Genomic DNA, 7,426 nt, shown 5'->3' with positions numbered 1-7,426 from the left:
TTGTTCTTCGGAATTCTGCTGCAGTTTAAAAATGCTACGGAACTCTTCCATTGTTCTTCGGAATTCTGCTGAAGTTTAAAAATGCTACGGAACTCTTCCATTGTTCTTCTGAATTCTGCTAAAGTTTAAAAATGCTACGGAACTTTTCCATTGTTCTTCGTAATTCTGATGAAGGTTAAAAATGCTGCGGAACTCTTCCATTGTTCTTCGGAATTCTGCTGAAGTTTAAAAATGCTACGGAACCCTTCCATTGTTCTTCGGAATTCTGCAGAAGTTTAAAAATGCTACGGAACTCTTCCATTTTTCTCGGAATTCTGGTGAAGTTTAAAAATGCTACGGAACTCTTCCATTGTTCTCAAAATTCTGCTGAAGTTTAAAAATGATACGGAACTCTTCCATTGTTTTTCGGAATTCTGCTGAAGTTTAAAAATGCTACAGAACACTTCTACTGTTCTTCGGAATTCTGCTGAAGTTTAAAAATGCTACGGAACTCTTCCATTGTTCTTGGAATTCTGCTGAAGTTTAAAAATGCTATGGAACTCTTCCATTTTTCTTCAGAATTCTGCTGTAATTTAAAAATGCTACGGAACTCTTCCATTGTTCTTCGGAATTCTGCTGAAGGTTAAAAATGCTACGGAACTCTTCCATTGTTATTCTTAATTCTGCTGAAGTTTAAAAATGCTACGGAACTCTTCCATTGTTCTTCGGAATTCTGCTGAAGTTTAAAACTGCTACGGAACTCTTCCATTGTTCTTCGGAATTCTGCAGAAGTTTAAAAATGTTACGGAACTCTTCCATTGTTCTCGGAATTCTGGTGAAGTTTAAAAATTCTACAGAATTCTTCCATTGTTCTCGCAATTCTGCTGAAGTTTAAAAATGCTACAGAATTCTTCCATTGTTCGTTGGAATTCTGCTGAAGTTTAAAAATGTGACGGATCACTTCCATTGTTGTTCGGAATTCTGCTGTAATTTAAAAATGCTATGGAACATTTCCATTGTTCTTCGGAATTCTGCTGTAATTTAAAAATGCTACAGAACTCTTCCATTGTTCTTCGGAATTCTGCTGTAACTTAAAAATGCTATGGAACTCTTCCATTGTTCTTTGGAATTCTGCTGAAGTTTAAAAATGCTACGGAACTCTTCCATTGTTCTTCGGAATTCTGCTGAAGTTTAAAAATGCTACGGATCTCTTCCATTGTTCTCGGAATTCTGCTGAGGATTAAAAATGATACGGAACACTTCCATTGATCTTCGGAATGCTGCTGAAGTTTAAAAAAGCTACGGAACTCTTCCATTGTTCTTCGGAATTCTGCTGAAGATTAAAAATGCTACGGAACACTTCCATTGTTCTTCAGAATTCTGCTGAAGTTTAAAAATGCTACGGAACTCTTCCATTGTTCTTCGGAATTCTGCTGAAGTTTAAAAATGCTACGGAACTCTTCCATTGTTTTTTGGAATTCTGCTGAAGTTTAAAAATGCTACGGAACTTTTCCATTGTTCTCGGAATTCTTCTGAAGTTTAAAAATGCTACGGAACTCTTGCATTGTTCTTCAGAATTCTGCTGAAGTTTAAAAATGCTACAGAACACTACCTTTGTTCTTCGTAATTCTGCTGAAGTTTAAAAATGCTACGGACCTCTTCCATTGTTCATGGAATTCTGGTGAAGTTTAAAAATGCTACGGAACTCTTTCATTGATATTCTTAATTCTGCAGAAGTTTAAAAATGCTACAGAACGCTTACATTGTTCTTCGGAATTCTGCTGAAGTTTAAAAATGCTACGGAACTCTTCCATTGTTCTTCGGAATTCTGCAGAAGTTTAAAAATGCTACGGAACTCTTCCATTGTTCTCAAAATTCTGCTGAAGTTTAAAAATGATACGGAACTCTTCCATTGTTTTTCGGAATTCTGCTGAAGTTTAAAAATGCTACGGAACACTTCTACTGTTCTTCGGAATTCTGCTGAAGTTTAAAAATGCTACGGAACTCTTCCATTGTTCTTGGAATTCTGCTGAAGTTTAAAAATGCTATGGAACTCTTCCATTTTTCTTCAGAATTCTGCTGTAATTTAAAAATGCTACGGAACTCTTCCATTGTTCTTCGGAATTCTGCTGAAGTTTAAAAATGCTACGGAACTCTTCCATTGTTCTTCGGAATTCTGCTGAAGTTTAACAATGCTACGGAGCTCTTCCATTGTTTTTCGGAATTCTGCTGAAGTTTAAAAATGCTGCGGAACTCTTCCATTGTTCTCGGAATTCTTCTGAAGTTTAAAAATGCTACGGTACTCTTCCATTTTTCTTCAGAATTCTGCTGAAGTTTAAAAATGCTATGGAATACTTCCTTTGTTCTTCCGAATTCTGCTGAAGTTTAAAAATGCTACGGAACCCTTCCATTGTTCACGGAATTCTGGTGAAGTTTTAAAATGCTACGGAACTCTTCCATTGTTATTCTTAATTCTGCTGAAGTTTAAAAATGCTACGGAACTCTTCCATTGTTCTTCGGAATTCTGCTGAAGTTTAAAACTGCTACGGAACTCTTCCATTGTTCTTCGGAATTCTGCAGAAGTTTAAAAATGTTACGGAACTCTTCCATTGTTCTCGGAATTCTGGTGAAGTTTAAAAATTCTACAGAATTCTTCCATTGTTCTCGCAATTCTGCTGAAGTTTAAAAATGCTACAGAATTCTTCCATTGTTCGTCGGAATTCTGCTGAAGTTTAAAAATGTTACGGATCACTTCCATTGTTGTTCGGAATTCTGCTGTAATTTAAAAATGCTATGGAACTCTTCCATTGTTCTTCGGAATTCTGCTGTAATTTAAAAATGCTACAGAACTCTTCCATTGTTCTTCGGAATTCTGCTGTAACTTAAAAATGCTATAGAACTCTTCCATTGTTCTTTGGAATTTTGCTGAAGTTTAAAAATGCTACGGAACTCTTCCATTGTTCTTCGGAATTCTGCTGAAGTTTAAAAATGCTACGGATCTCTTCCATTGTTCTCGGAATTCTGCTGAGGATTAAAAATGATACGGAACACTTCCATTGATCTTCGGAATGCTGCTGAAGTTTAAAAAAGCTACGGAACTCTTCCATTGTTCTTCGGAATTCTGCTGAAGATTAAAAATGCCACGGAACACTTCCATTGTTCTTCAGAATTCTGCTGAAGTTTAAAAATGCTACGGAACTCTTCCATTGTTCTTCGGAATTCTGCTGAAGTTTAAAAATGCTACGGAACTCTTCCATTGTTTTTCGGAATTCTGCTGAAGTTTAAAAATGCTACGGAACTTTTCCATTGTTCTCGGAATTCTTCTGAAGTTTAAAAATGCTACGGAACTCTTGCATTGTTCTTCAGAATTCTGCTGAAGTTTAAAAATGCTACAGAAAACTACCTTTGTTCTTCGGAATTCTGCTGAAGTTTAAAAATGCTACGGACCTCTTCCATTGTTCATGGAATTCTGGTGAAGTTTAAAAATGCTACGGAACTCTTTCATTGATATTCTTAATTCTGCAGAAGTTTAAAAATGCTACAGAACGCTTCCATTGTTCTTCGGAATTCTGCTGAAGTTTAAAAATGCTACGGAACTCTTCCATTGTTCTTCGGAATTCTGCTGAAGTTTAAAAATGCTACGGAACTCTTCCATTGTTCTTCTGAATTCTGCTAAAGTTTAAAAATGCTACGGAACTTTTCCATTGTTCTTCGTAATTCTGATGAAGGTTAAAAATGCTGCGGAACTCTTCCATTGTTCTTCGGAATTCTGCTGAAGTTTAAAAATGCTACGGAACCCTTCCATTGTTCTTCGGAATTCTGCAGAAGTTTAAAAATGCTACGGAACTCTTCCATTTTTCTCGGAATTCTGGTGAAGTTTAAAAATGCTACGGAACTCTTCCATTGTTCTCAAAATTCTGCTGAAGTTTAAAAATGATACGGAACTCTTCCATTGTTTTTCGGAATTCTGCTGAAGTTTAAAAATGCTACGGAACACTTCTACTGTTCTTCGGAATTCTGCTGAAGTTTAAAAATGCTACGGAACTCTTCCATTGTTCTTGGAATTCTGCTGAAGTTTAAAAATGCTATGGAACTCTTCCATTTTTCTTCAGAATTCTGCTGTAATTTAAAAATGCTACGGAACTCTTCCATTGTTCTTCGGAATTCTGCTGAAGTTTAAAAATGCTACGGAACTCTTCCATTGTTCTTCGGAATTCTGCTGAAGTTTAACAATGCTACGGAACTCTTCCATTGTTTTTCGGAATTCTGCTGAAGTTTAAAAATGCTACGGAACTCTTCCATTGTTCTCGGAATTCTTCTGAAGTTTAAAAATGCTACGGTACTCTTCCATTTTTCTTCAGAATTCTGCTGAAGTTTAAAAATGCTATGGAATACTTCCTTTGTTCTTCCGAATTCTGCTGAAGTTTAAAAATGCTACGGAACCCTTCCATTGTTCACGGAATTCTGGTGAAGTTTAAAAATGCTACGGAACTCTTCCATTGTTATTCTTAATTCTGCTGAAGTTTAAAAATGCTACGGAACTCTTCCATTGTTCTTCGGAATTCTGCTGAAGTTTAAAACTGCTACGGAACTCTTCCATTGTTCTTCGGAATTCTGCAGAAGTTTAAAAATGTTACGGAACTCTTCCATTGTTCTCGGAATTCTGGTGAAGTTTAAAAATTCTACAGAATTCTTCCATTGTTCTCGCAATTCTGCTGAAGTTTAAAAATGCTACAGAATTCTTCCATTGTTCGTCGGAATTCTGCTGAAGTTTAAAAATGTTACGGATCACTTCCATTGTTGTTCGGAATTCTGCTGTAATTTAAAAATGCTATGGAAGTCTTCCATTGTTCTTCGGAATTCTGCTGTAATTTAAAAATGCTACAGAACTCTTCCATTGTTCTTCGGAATTCTGCTGTAACTTAAAAATGCTATGGAACTCTTCCATTGTTCTTTGGAATTCTGCTGAAGTTTAAAAATGCTACGGAACTCTTCCATTGTTCTTCGGAATTCTGCTGAAGTTTAAAAATGCTACGGATCTCTTCCATTGTTCTCGGAATTCTGCTGAGGATTAAAAATGATACGGAACACTTCCATTGATCTTCGGAATGCTGCTGAAGTTTAAAAAAGCTACGGAACTCTTCCATTGTTCTTCGGTATTCTGCTGAAGATTAAAAATGCTAGGGAACACTTCCATTGTTCTTCAGAATTCTGCTGAAGTTTAAAAATGCTACGGAACTCTTCCATTGTTCTTCGGAATTCTGCTGAAGTTTAAAAATGCTACGGAACTCTTCCATTGTTTTTCGGAATTCTGCTGAAGTTTAAAAATGCTACGGAACTTTTCCATTGTTCTCGGAATTCTTCTGAAGTTTAAAAATGCTACGGAACTCTTGCATTGTTCTTCAGAATTCTGCTGAAGTTTAAAAATGCTACAGAACACTACCTTTGTTCTTCGGAATTCTGCTGAAGTTTAAAACTGCTACGGAACTCTTCCATTGTTCTTCGGAATTCTGCAGAAGTTTAAAAATGTTACGGAACTCTTCCATTGTTCTCGGAATTCTGGTGAAGTTTAAAAATTCTACAGAATTCTTCCATTGTTCTCGCAATTCTGCTGAAGTTTAAAAATGCTACAGAATTCTTCCATTGTTCGTCGGAATTCTGCTGAAGTTTAAAAATGTTACGGATCACTTCCATTGTTGTTCGGAATTCTGCTGTAATTTAAAAATGCTATGGAACTCTTCCATTGTTCTTCGGAATTCTGCTGTAATTTAAAAATGCTACAGAACTCTTCCATTGTTCTTCGGAATTCTGCTGTAACTTAAAAATGCTATAGAACTCTTCCATTGTTCTTTGGAATTTTGCTGAAGTTTAAAAATGCTACGGAACTCTTCCATTGTTCTTCGGAATTCTGCTGAAGTTTAAAAATGCTACGGATCTCTTCCATTGTTCTCGGAATTCTGCTGAGGATTAAAAATGATACGGAACACTTCCATTGATCTTCGGAATGCTGCTGAAGTTTAAAAAAGCTACGGAACTCTTCCATTGTTCTTCGGAATTCTGCTGAAGATTAAAAATGCCACGGAACACTTCCATTGTTCTTCAGAATTCTGCTGAAGTTTAAAAATGCTACGGAACTCTTCCATTGTTCTTCGGAATTCTGCTGAAGTTTAAAAATGCTACGGAACTCTTCCATTGTTTTTCGGAATTCTGCTGAAGTTTAAAAATGCTACGGAACTTTTCCATTGTTCTCGGAATTCTTCTGAAGTTTAAAAATGCTACGGAACTCTTGCATTGTTCTTCAGAATTCTGCTGAAGTTTAAAAATGCTACAGAAAACTACCTTTGTTCTTCGGAATTCTGCTGAAGTTTAAAAATGCTACGGACCTCTTCCATTGTTCATGGAATTCTGGTGAAGTTTAAAAATGCTACGGAACTCTTTCATTGATATTCTTAATTCTGCAGAAGTTTAAAAATGCTACAGAACGCTTCCATTGTTCTTCGGAATTCTGCTGAAGTTTAAAAATGCTACGGAACTCTTCCATTGTTCTTCGGAATTCTGCTGAAGTTTAAAAATGCTACGGAACTCTTCCATTGTTCTTCTGAATTCTGCTGAAGTTTAAAAATGCTACGGAACCCTTCCATTGTTCTTCGGAATTCTGCAGAAGTTTAAAAATGCTACGGAACTCTTCAATTTTTCTCGGAATTCTGGTGAAGTTTAAAAATGCTACGGAACTCTTCCATTGTTCTCAAAATTCTGCTGAAGTTTAAAAATGATACGGAACTCTTCCATTGTTTTTCGGAATTCTGCTGAAGTTTAAAAATGCTACGGAACACTTCTACTGTTCTTCGGAATTCTGCTGAAGTTTAAAAATGCTACGGAACTCTTCCATTGTTCTTGGAATTCTGCTGAAGTTTAAAAATGCAATGGAACTCTTCCATTTTTCTTCAGAATTCTGCTGTAATTTAAAAATGCTACGGAACTCTTCCATTGTTCTTCGGAATTCTGCTGAAGTTTAAAAATGCTACGGAACTCTTCCATTGTTCTTCGGAATTCTGCTGAAGTTTAACAATGCTACGGAACTCTTCCATTGTTTTTCGGAATTCTGCTGAAGTTTAAAAATGCTACGGAACTCTTCCATTGTTCTCGGAATTCTTCTGAAGTTTAAAAATGCTACGGTACTCTTCCATTTTTCTTCAGAATTCTGCTGAAGTTTAAAAATGCTATGGAATACTTCCTTTGTTCTTCCGAATTCTGCTGAAGTTTAAAAATGCTACGGAACCCTTCCATTGTTCACCGAATTCTCGTGAAGTTTAAAAATGCTACGGAACTCTTCCATTGTTATTCTTAATTCTGCTGAAGTTTAAAAATGCTACGGAACTCTTCCATTGTTCTTCGGAATTCTGCTGAAGTTTAAAACTGCTACGGAACTCTTCCATTGTTCTTCGGA

The sequence above is a fragment of the Phyllobates terribilis genome, unplaced genomic scaffold (genome assembly GCF_046119375.1).
Source record: "Phyllobates terribilis strain yellow unplaced genomic scaffold, ASM4611937v1 Scaffold_52__1_contigs__length_9100884, whole genome shotgun sequence".
NCBI classification, from domain to species: domain Eukaryota; kingdom Metazoa; phylum Chordata; class Amphibia; order Anura; family Dendrobatidae; genus Phyllobates; species Phyllobates terribilis.
Note: the sequence above shows the minus strand (reverse complement) of the source record.